This window comes from Carettochelys insculpta, chromosome 5 (assembly GCF_033958435.1).
Source record: "Carettochelys insculpta isolate YL-2023 chromosome 5, ASM3395843v1, whole genome shotgun sequence".
NCBI lineage: Eukaryota > Metazoa > Chordata > Testudines > Carettochelyidae > Carettochelys > Carettochelys insculpta.
Window position 1 is genome coordinate 28,476,410 of NC_134141.1, and position 12,260 is coordinate 28,488,669.

The window sequence follows — 12,260 nt, forward strand, 5'->3', positions numbered from 1 at the left end:
CTTGTTACAGCCGTAAATCCTGGCTGTCAGTGTTCCCAGTAAGCAGTAGTTGTGTTGGTAATACTCTTAGACAATACTGACCTTCCATCATTCAGCAAACCCTTTCTTTTGGCACCGTGTCAGGTCCCACGGGTGCAGGACTAGAGGGGTTCAACCTGCATTAGTCGAATTTAAAAGGAAACTTCAGAAACTCACAAGTTATAAAATGTCAGGCAGATCGGAAGAGGAAGGTTTTGAATAAAAAGTAGACAATAAGACAATATCAAATATTCTAAGTGACAGCTCGGTCAACATGCAAGCAAAGCCCAGAACTGCCCACGACTGCAGAAAAGGGGGCTAACAATCAATTCTGAAAAACAGAATGTTTGTTTTAAATATGTTAAATCTAAAGTATTTAAAACACAACGCCTCAGAAAATACTGAGTATTAAATAGAATTAATTTATATACATGTTGGAACTTGCTTACTCTAGTTATTCAGAAAAGATGGAAATACGTGGGACACGTGTTAAGAAAGGACCCAGAGCATCTGCCGTGACAGGTGCACCATTTGGCAGCTAAAGAAACAAGCAAAAGGGCTGACTGAAAGAACCTCTCCATCAAATAGCTCTTAAAGAGAGAACATTTATGGGATCCACAAACTTACAGCATTGGCTCTCAGTCTTTCAAGGCTACTGTATTCCTTCCAGAGTCTGATTTGTCTTATGTGCCCTCAAGTTTCACTTTACAAACCACTTGCTTACCAAATCTCAAAAAAAATACAGTATCACAGAAAACTATCCCTGAAAAATTGCTTATGTTATAATTTTTACAATATAATATAAAATAAATAAATGGGAATATAAACATTGTACTTACATTTCAGTGCTTATTATATAGAGCAGTATAAAAAAAAGTAATTATCTGTATGAAATTTTAGTTTGTACTGATTTCACTAGTGCTTTTTAGGTACCCCTTAAAAACTACACAAATGTCTTGATCAAGCTGAGGTATGTGTAACTTAGTTGAGAACCACTGACACAAAGGATTGCAAAGAGTGGCCTACGCAAACGGGTGTTAATGTCCTTAGCAAAGTCTGATAAGACAGGAAGGATTTGGACAAATTATGTTAGAATATAGAGAAATGTAATAAATTATAGAACAGAAGACTGTAAATTAAACCAAATAATCCCACAAACAGTCCACAGTCCCACAAACACCTGGTGCACCGGAGTTATTTTGCAAACATGAATAGTCCTACTGATTTCAATAGGGTTTTTCCCAGAAATAACATTTAGCCTGTGTTTTAGTGTTTGCAGGATCAGGACAATAGTTGTAATTGTTTAGTTACGAGCTGTCTCTCCCTTGATACTACAGTTAATAACAACATTGCTAACTAGACCCAGATGTAGTCAGTTACAAATATATATCCATACTACAACAAAAAAACATCTAAAGAAGAACTTCAGATCTTATTTATATATACTTGCTCAGTTACACCACTGTATATGCAAGTTCTAATATGCTTTTATTGTATGTACAGGACACCTTTACACTGCTAAAAGGGTAGATAGGAAAAAGATTAAATTGTCAAATTTTCCATAAGAAAATCTAGAAAACATATGACAATTCAGAGGCATAGGTTTCATAAACCAATTTCTATTCATGTTTCTGAGACATCAAGAGAGTTAGAGAAATAAGTCAATATTTTAGGTTCTCCACTGCTTTTCATTTATCTGGTTAAAAAGGCCATTGCTATTTTTGAATAGAAGAATTTGAGAGCTGTTCAAGCTATTTACATAAGACACATCTAGGACATGTTTACACTAAAGAATGAGGGAGCAATGCTTGGTATTAGGTTCCTATTCTTGACCACATCACTGACTTACAAGATGATAGTTTGGAGAAAGCATTTAATCTCTCTATGCTTAAATTTACACATTATACTCATAAGACCATTAATTTTTCATTTAGAAAACAAGTTATTTACTACTGAACTGTTTGTTTTGGTTTGGTTTGGTTTGGTTTGGTTTGGTTTTTTGTGATACTCCTTTATATTTTGTAGATACTTCAAACTCACACAATGTTGGTTCTTGTGCCCCAAACTCTCCACTTCTCTCCCCATTACCCTTGGTTTACACCATTTGGGCTGTAAAATAAGGGTAAATATATTACAAAAATCAACTATAGTTTAAAAAATCATCAACCCCTCCACAGGTCAACTCCTTGTTCCAGTTGATTTCATTGCAGCTGAAACCTAACAGGATGGAGGGAAGGGTAACTCACATAGGATTTGTTGTAGTGCTGTCTAAATTAATGTATCAGCATAATTGTGCAATCCTGTATGTAAAAGAAAAGTCTTAGTCCTGACACCAGCATGTGCCTGAAGCATGAGATTTGATTACCCTTATCTTAACATGCTAACTAACCATTAACTAAAGTTTAACTTTATTATGTGTTGAATGCCTTTGTCCCTGCTTCTGTGCCTGCTCCTTCTGCCCTTGTTTGTGTATAAGAGCTGCAGGACCAGGACTGTTCTTCTGAGCATTCATTACAATTGTGGTCTTTGCTCTTTACACAATAGAATAAATATAAAGAAATATATAAATATATATATATATATATATTTATAAATAAAATAATTTAATATAAAGAAACCACATGGGCATAGTGGACTCCATGAAACTATGTTTAGTATATGGATATAGCATGAAAGACACAGCTCTAATGCTGCTCTGGATGGGTTCAGAGGCCTTCTGAAATACAGACCACAGTAAGAACCATTAAAGGGCTCACAAACCATTTAAAGAAGTAGTACACCTTGCAGTCATATAACCCACAATTTGGTCATTTTTGGACTATGCAGAGGTCAATTTTAAAGTACATCTCATTTGTTATCTGTTCAATACAAACTATGTTATCTTTGTAACCAGCTTATGCCTTTATATAGCATCTGTTCCTTTCATGGTATACCCTTATCAGCTGAGCAGTAGTCTGCAGCCAATTTGTCAGGGATACTTTCAGGAGTATCTTATGATTTCTGGGACAAGGATACCCTGGCTGCCAACAGAGTGACTCAGTTGTGGGATATACTAACATCCTAAAATAGTAGTCTGGAAAGTCAGCAAACTATTTCCCTTCTTTGTTTTGATGTGGCTGCACATGGAACTGACACTGGAAATATTTACAATAAACACAGTAGTGAGAAGGCCTGGGAGGACGTGGGGTTATGGGATGAAACAGAAAGGGACGCAAAGAGTCAAAGTGTGCCTGAGTGGAAGAGAAAGAAACGAGGGAAAAATCCAAAGTGCTAAAGTAGAAATGAGTGAAAGAGGAAAGCTGGGCATATTCTATGCAAATCAAGGTTTTTGAGGTATGGATTTTCTTAGGATTGTATAGTTGGAAACATCTGTAACCAAACTGGAAACATCTGAAGCTCATTTACGCAGTTGTTCCATACAAGCAATTGCTACTGAAGTTAATGGAAGTCTTTCTCTCTACAGAAGGTTAAAAAGTGAATTGATTATCTTCTACAAGTATCTACACAGGGAACAAATCTATCTATCTAGATATAGTTTACAGTCTGTCTGCTATGTTTGTCCTGAGAAGTCCTCTTAAACCGCAAGAGCTAGGACCACAACATTTGGTTTGCAGCTTCCTCTTACCGTAATTTAGACCAAAGAGAGGGGTTGGTTGTGTCTGGAAAGTGGGAAATGCCTGAAATCCCAGGATTTCTCAGAACATGGAAAGGGAGGAGACAGAAGGAAGAGGGAGGTGCACAGATAGGAAGGATGTGATACTGAGAGTAGCCACTATGGGCAACTCTAGCACCACGAGAAAGGCCAGCAGGGTGGGGGCTCCAACATCTGCCTGCTACAAAGTCCAGGTAAGTAGCTCCTCTGCCCCAAACTCAGGCCCCAGAACTTTACCCCACCTAGGCTACGTCTACACGTGCAGCCAACATCGAAATAGTCTATTTCGATGAATAACGTCTACACGTCCTCCAGGGCCGGCAACGTCGATGTTCAACTTCGACGTTGCTCAGCCCAACATCAAAATAGGCGCAGCGAGGGAACGTCTACACGTCAAAGTAGCACACATCGAAATAGGGATGCCAGGCACAGCTGCAGACAGGGTCACAGGGCGGACTCAACAGCCAGCCGCTCCCTTAAAGGGCCCCTCCCAGACACAGTTGCACTAAACAACACAAGATACACAGAGCTGACAACTGGTTGCAGACCCTGTGCCTGCAGCATAGATCCCCAGCTGCCGCAGAAGCAGCCAGAAGCCCTGGGCTAAGGGCTGCTGCCCACGGTGACCATAGAGCCCCACAGGGGCTGGAGAGAGAGCATCTCTCAACCCCCAAGCTGATGGCCGCCATGGAGGACCCAGCAATTTCGACGTTGCGGGACGCGGATCGTCTACATGGTCCCTACTTCGACGTTGAACGTCGAAGTAGAGCGCTATTCCTATCTCCTCATGAGGTTAGCGACTTCGACGTCTCGCCGCCTAACGTCGAAGTTAACTTCGAAATAGCGCCCGACGCGTGTAGACGCAACGGGCGCTATTTCGAAGTTGGTGCCGCTACTTCGAAGTAGCGTGCACGTGTAGACATAGCTCTAGACACCTTGCAGAGTCTGGGTGGGGAGCTGCTGGAGGGGGAGACAGCCCCCCAGAGCCTGCTCCCTGCCCCCAGACGGCCTACAGACCATGGAAGCAGCTGGAAGAGGGCAACCCATGGAGCATGGCCCCTCCCTAGACAGCAGGCCTTGGAGGGGCTGATAGGGGTCAGGGCAACCCCTGAAACCTGCCTCCCACCAAGACAGCCTGCAGGTCACAAGGGAGGGGGAGCCTGCTGACAGATAGGGGCAACTCCAAAACCCTTCTCCCCCACCTCCTACAGCCTGAACGCCATCTGGGGGCAGCCCCTGGAGCCTTGTCCCCATTTCAACAGCCTACATGGCATCAAGGACAGTCTGCAGCAGGGAAGGTCAGCCCCCAGAGCCTAGAGTCCCCTCCCCTGACAGCCTGTAGGCCCCAAAGGGCACTTGGAGTGTGGGGCAGCCCCCTGAGCCTGGCCAGGCCCTGGGGCACCCCACCAAACAGGATGCAGGATGCTGGGGGTAGACCCCAAAGCATTGCACCCCCCAGACCAGTGCAGGGCCAGGGCGGGGGCAGCTGGAGGCTGGGGTCAGCCTGAAGAGTGCTGCCCCACCTCCAACAGGCTGCAGGAGGGGGCAGCCACTACCCCAAGCAAAAACCCCTGGAGAAGCTACAGCCTTCAGGGCTAGCAGCAAGCTAGGAACTTCTCCCAGAGTTCTGCCCCGCCCCCTGCAAGGTGCAGGCTGGGGCAAAACTGGAGGCCAGAGCCAGCCCACAGAGCCCTAGCCCCCACCCAACAAGCACAGCTCCAGATTCCTCCCTGCCACAAGGAGTCACTGGATGGCAAGTACAGCCTGGAGCCCCTGGGAGGAGAGGCTGGTCTAGCAGCATCAGCCTCAGTACCCCTATATACACACCTCCCAGCCCCCTGCCCTAACTCTGCACCCCCACCCTCTGCTTTGATCCCCCAGATCTTTGCCCTAAGCCACTCACCCATTGCCCATCTAACCCCTGAACCCTCACTCCAGGCTTTAGATTTGAAAATTCCATCATTAAATGAAAAATGTACATGCCGTTTTCATTTGCAAAAAAAAAAATTACTTCAATTAAAGAGCTGAGCAATGGTGGGTGCAGCTGCTAATATTTAAAAATGGGCTCTTCAGTCTGAGAACGGTATAACATGATCCAAGGGCTGGCAGATGAAGCTAAACAGATTCAGACTGTAAATGAGGAGAACATTTTTAACAGTAATTAACCACTGAAACAATTTACCAATGGTTGTGGTAGGTTCTCCATCCCTAACTATTTTTAAATGAAGACTGGCTGTTTTTTAAACCAGGGGTGTGCAAAGTGGGGGACAGGCCCCCTCAGGGGGGCATGACATTTTGTAAGGGGGGGTGCAGCATGATCGACTGTTGGGCCTTTGGCTCATCCATCTCATTCAAAATGTTGAACTAGGTTACTGTTGTTATGTCTGTGTAGTCGCATTTGTAGTCACCAATCAAGTTTACACATTCTACAGACTTGACTTCGTACATCTGCAGGATTTTTTTTTTTAATTCATATGAACATAACTGAAATTTTCATCAATTTGGATTACATTAGACTGGTTGGAGGGGCCCTGCTTATTGCAGGGATGAAAAGGGGGCCCGACCCAAAAAATTTGCTCATCTCTGTTCTAAAAGATGCACTCTAGGAATTACTTTTGGGAAATTCTATGGCCTGTGTTCTACAGCACATCAGACTAGATTATACAATTGTCCTTCTGGCTTTGGAATCTACCATCTCTTTCCTTCTACCAATCATTTTTTTAACCACCAGTAGCTGCATAATTAGTGTTTTAATATTCTGCAAAAAACAAGTAGTAGATACATCTCAGGCAAAAATAGAAAACTCTTTGTGCTTCAGACTTCTTTCTCTCTAAGTACAATCTAAAATGTGGTGTTATATGATTTGGAGTTTTAGCAACTGCAGAGTTTTGGCTTAACTTCATTAGTGGGAAGCCTGGAAACAACTGTAACTCTGTCAAGAGTTTAACTAATGTGTTTGGCAGTATCTCCTGCTTAGGAATTCATATAAATACAAAGCTACCTTGCTTTTGGTCCTTAGAAACATGATCTGGGAGCACTTAAATTCTTAACCTCTCTATAAGGATAGATCTCAGTAATTGGAGGAGTTCCAGTATTTCACTTGGCTTAGACACTGTACTATAATGAAGGCTGAATTCCAGCTTTCATTCTGAGACTCCTTCCTCTAAATTTTCTCAAACCAAATGTAAGTGAAATGTTCCATGCTTTCTGGTCTCTGACCAGAGATTATATTATTTGAGGCAAATGTGAGCCAAAATCCAGTCAGCCTTTTTGATATAGTGGGTGCTTAAAAACACTCTTTTCCCATGTGTTCAGAAATTTTGTTTGCAGCCCAGATAACAAAAGAATGGCTTGGATGCAAGTGGGGGAGGAGGAAAAATAAAGGCTGGAAGTTACTGGGAAAGTTTCCACTGTTTTTCATCAGATTTGGATTAGACCTTTAGTTTGTCTGTTGATCAGTTTTGTAGATGCTTTCTAAGTCAAAGTCTGAGCTCAGCATGAAGACAAATGGTCCAGTAAGTTTTAAGGATGAATTTTTCAAGTGTGAGACTTTACTCAAGACGGTAGAGTTTGATATGGGTGGGTTTGTTTCTTTTTCATCCTAAAAAGTTTGCGCAGTTAAGAAAGTTGGGTGTACAGCAAAGTGTTCTGTAGCTTTGCACCATTTTAAATTGTGGGCTTTAGAACCATAAGCCCTATTTCCAATAAGCATATACACACATGAGCAATCAGTGGGGTTACTCAAACAAGTAGCACTAAGTAGATGCATAGGTATTTGTGGACACTGGACTTTAGAATCAATTCTCAGTCTACAGTCTCTCCTGCAGACAACCTCCCAACCTTATGAGGATTCTCATCTACAACCACAGTCTATACCACAGGAACACCAGTCGTGGAACTTTTCCTTGTAACAAAGCCTGCTGCCAGCTTTGTCCACATGTCTTTTCTGGAGATATCATCACTGGAGCTAACCAGGTTAGTCACAGAATCATGGGCACATTCTCATGTTCCTCAGCTAACATCATATATGCCATCATGTGCCAACAATGCCCAGATGCTTCGTATATTGGACAGACTTCAAACTCTCTCAGACAGAGTCAATGGGCACAAAACGGACGTAAAAACACTCCTGATCCACGAACCAGTTAGTCTACATTTTAACGGAGCAGGCCATTCTGTTAATGACTTAAGAGTTTGTGTCTTATTGAAGAAGAATTTTCACACTGCTTTGGAAAGAGAGGCTGCTGAACTCTCTCTTGCATATTCAAATTGTACACACTAATACATGGTTTGAACCAGGATGCAAATGTTCTGGGACTCTATAGGGATTCTTTTGCATAATTGGCTTAATCTAATTCTTGACTTCCCCCCCACCCCACCCCTCTGCTCTCTGATTTGCTCACCTTGATATTTTTTTTCTGATTTGTCAACCTTGATTACTATTTTTGGTTCTCCATACCTTAAATATTGAGTCTGTTCTGGTCTGGCTATGGTCTGAAGAAGTGGGTCTGTTCCACGAAAGCTCACCTAATGAATTATTTTGTTAGTCTTTAAAGTGCTACTTTACTGCTTTTTTGTTTTGACAGTCTATAGATGAAATTTAATTGATTTTTAATGAAACTTCGGCACCTAACCCATTGGTTCCTTTGAAAATCCTCACCTCCAGGTTTATATCATTTATGTAATGTTGTAAAAGCCACGCAAAAGCAATGGAGACAATGTGATAGAAACAGCTATACAACCAGGCTAGATTACGTTAGAAGGGATCAAAGCTGTAAGCCTATTTAAGATTTGGGATGCTCTAAATATCTTTTCTGCCTTTAAACTTTTGTGGATATTTAAATTCTAAGATAGATCATTTTACAAGCCCTCAGCAAGTGTGGCTGGGGTCCAGAGGTCTCTGTAAAGCTGATTGGCCATTCAGGAAGTGTCAAGCCCAAGAGCTCCAGATCAAGAAAACTATATGCACTACTGGTCATTCTTATTCTGGCTTTAAAAACAAGAAATTCCAAGTAAAGAGAAGTGTCAGAGCAACACCCAGGTTGAGAACTCAGACATACTCAAAAGACAGAAAATGCAAATTAATATGCACCACCTTATACCACTTGTTCCTTTGTTCTTATGCCTTTAATGTAGCAGAATGAAAAGAGTTTATACTCACCAGCCTAGCCTATGGATCAAAGAACCACATTGCTCTCTGGAAGTCAGCTGGAAACAAAACTATCTACATAGAGAGTTTCTTAATTTCTTAAGGCAACAAGGGACTGCATGAGGAAGAAGGGTTTGCTAACACATGAAAATATTCTGTATTTGCTATTGTACTTTATATTCACACCCTTACTCCAAGTTAATTTTCAAGTCCAGACAAGTGGCAAGGGTATCTGAACCTGCACCCTAGCAAGTTCTCTCAAATGCTATTGAGATCAATTCTCTCTTGCACTGATTCAGCCTCAGTAGAGGATCTAAAAACCATCGTTTCTCTCACCCTTCCATTTTCAGAGGGTATATATTACATATTAATTTCTTTTTATGCCCCTCCTGCATCCCACCCAAGAGCTTCACTATTGTAAAGGGGGTGGGGGATCAACAAATGTATTTTGAATGGTATACTGAATCCCAACTGGGAACACTAAAGACATTCAGGGGTAAAGAAGGATGATCTGAAATATCACAAATGTTATGATATTCTGAAGCAAAGCAGTTCAGAAGGGACTGATTTTTACCCTTATCTTTGCATATCTTGTGCTTTGTGGGATTCAGTCAAACCCAAACATCGTATCACTGAGGTCTGCATGCAAGTTACCTCTATTCAAGATGAAAAATTGCCTCTTAATGAAATCCAATTAAACTTACAGTGACCAGCAACATTTTGGTCACTAGATGTCACTAAAAAACTAGATTTTAAAATGTAAAAAAGAAAAGTTCTGTAGAACAGTGAAGACTAACAAGATAATTTATTAGGTGATGAGCTTTTATGGGACAGACCCACTTCTTCAGATCTGGAAAATTCAGAATTAATATATTATCTTGTTAGTCTTTAAAGTGCTACAGGACTGCTTTTTTGTTTTGAGAAGATACCAACTAACACGGTTACCTCTCTGTGACTATTTTAAAATGTAGTTACTCTATGGGCATTTTCTGAGACTTTAATAACCATACAATGATCTGACATAGGCCTTCTTACTTCTATTTTCCATCCCTCTACTAGTATCAAAGTTCTTTGTGGTACCAGATATCCAGCCCATTAAATAGTTTAGGTGGGCTGCCTGATGATATTTGGCGAAGTGAAAGAAGAAGATACAGTCCCTCAAATTATCTTGCAGGCAATTGTTCTTGATTCTGCTCCTCTTCTCTACTCTAATGTACCTTGCAAATGTGTGACTAATCTCTTAGGCATATCAGGCAGCTACTGAACAAGAAAAAAGATTTGTAGGAGGACACTGATTCTGTTTGTTCCTACTCTGCCTGTTAGTAACATTATGTGGAAGTGTTTCTCAGAACCAAATCCTCAACTGGGAAAAACTGATGTAGCTCCCACTGAGTTATACTAGGTTACCCTGGCTAAGGAGCTGACCCCTACAGACTTTACATGCAAGTGGGTTACTGCCAAAGTGTTAATAGTCTTCTTTAGTCCACTTACATGACTCCAAATTTCCAAGGGTAAATGGTCTCTTACCATTGTTCCTGTCTTAGGTATGTTTATTCTAAGTTCAAAAATTAATCTGGTCCTGTATTAGCCGAAAAATCACATAATGTTGTGGGCAATGATGTTTGAGGGAAGAAGTTTGTGAGCCAAAATGTCCATGGAAGAGAGGCTCAGTAGCTTTACGGGAGGCAGAGATACTATAGATCACACAGTACAACTGAAGGGGCAGTTCCCAGCTGTGGTGCGCTGAGAGCCAAGATAAGAGTGAATGGGAGAGGATTAGATGGTAGGCAAGTAAAGTGGGCATGGGACAAGTCTTTGCAGACCTGGTTCTGAAAACCTGGAGAACAGTTTGGAAGTGGACTTGTTTTTAACTGAGATTTTACTTATTGACCAAAATGAAAAATAACTTTGAATTGGATTTTAGTTTAAATGCTGTTTCCTTCCTTCCTTATAGTGTTGAATATCCTTCACTGCAGTTCCAATCCTGGCATCAGATGGTTGTTACTTTGATTATAAATTCAGCTTTTAATGTCTGAGAAAAATCATTATTTCAAGCTATTGTGATTCATAATACAAAATGAGAAAATATGCTTTCTTTTTCCCATTCTATGTGACCACGTCTCAGCCCAGAATTTGCCCTGAGCAAGCTGATCCAGTGTGTTTGTTTCCTTTTGTATTCCAGGTGCTGCCAAAAAAAAAATTAATCTCTCCAGCTGCTCCTCCCAAAAATATCACCACCTGTGCTCAGCAGTCATGCTTTTCAGCTCCCATGCCCCCTAGAGAAGTTGTAGTAATTTCTCCTTTTTCTCAGAGCCATTGCTTAGGCTGTTTTTAGAATATCAAGCAGTGGAATCAGATGAATAAGAAATTCCACATACACCCCAGCACAAAAAGGAACCTGGACCTCTCCCATTCTCCAGTCCTCAGACCAAGGCAAAACAGGAGTCCCAGATCCTTCCATCAGCTCCTTCTCTCCTCTCTTCCCACTCACATCTCCTTATCCCCAAGGCCCCATCTGCTTTCTAGGGCAAAAGGAATGATAGTTTACTTGGCCACCCTCTTTTCTCCAGGGCCCAGGGAAAAGTAGCAGCACCCTCAGCAATTCCTGTTCTCTCTTGTCCCTAGAGGCCTATGACTCCCCAGTGTGATCCTGAGGTAAAAAAAGGGCGTTTCAAATAGCATACCCCAGAAAGCATTAGGATATGTCTTCACTACCACGTGGATCAACATTACAGGGATCAATCCACTGGCCAACAATTTATCACCTCATTAAATAAATAGATTGATAGATCAATAAATAAATCGATCTCCAAACCCACTCCTGTTGATGCCAGGACTTGAGCAAAACTAGAAGAGTGGCCAGTGTCAACCAGAGAGGAGCCCCCATCAACTTTATTGCTTGGAAGACACCGTAGTAGGTATTGACAACTTCAGCTCTGCAGCTGGCACAGCTGAAGTACACCGATGGTAAAGGTAAGCGTAGACAAGCCTCAGAATGAAATTGTGCACTGAACAGAATTACTCCTCATGGCATTTCAGCTTTAGTAGGTATTTTTTCTTGTACTCTTTCCTTGGCAACTTCACTGGTATTCATCCTGTACCTACCATTTTTGAGGCAGGAGAGCAGAGGGGAGCTAAATCTGCATGTTAGCCTCAAAAGAACAAGAGAAGGGCAAGTGAGTGAAATGACTCAGATATTGCACTGTGGAAACCCTGATAAAATCTTTAGGTGACCATAGGAGTTGGGGGCAGAGGGATGTTCATACCTTCCTGGTTCGTGTTGCTCTGAGATGTGTTACAGCCATTGACTTCCACTCCCTCTATAATACTCGAGGATAGCAGTCCTTCCTATATTCTCAAATGTAAAGATTTGATGTCTACTTGTCACCAGACCACTGGAAACTCTGGTTTAGATAGTGTGGTGAGTTCTAAAGTTTGTTG

At 41.7% G+C, this 12,260-nt stretch overlaps 1 protein-coding gene across 1 annotated transcript in view; it reads left to right on the top strand.

Annotated features, from left to right (window-relative positions):
* Positions 1–12,260, top strand: part of RCL1 (RNA terminal phosphate cyclase like 1) — a 108,258-nt gene that overhangs the window by 35,769 nt on the left and 60,229 nt on the right. The window lies entirely within an intron of this gene.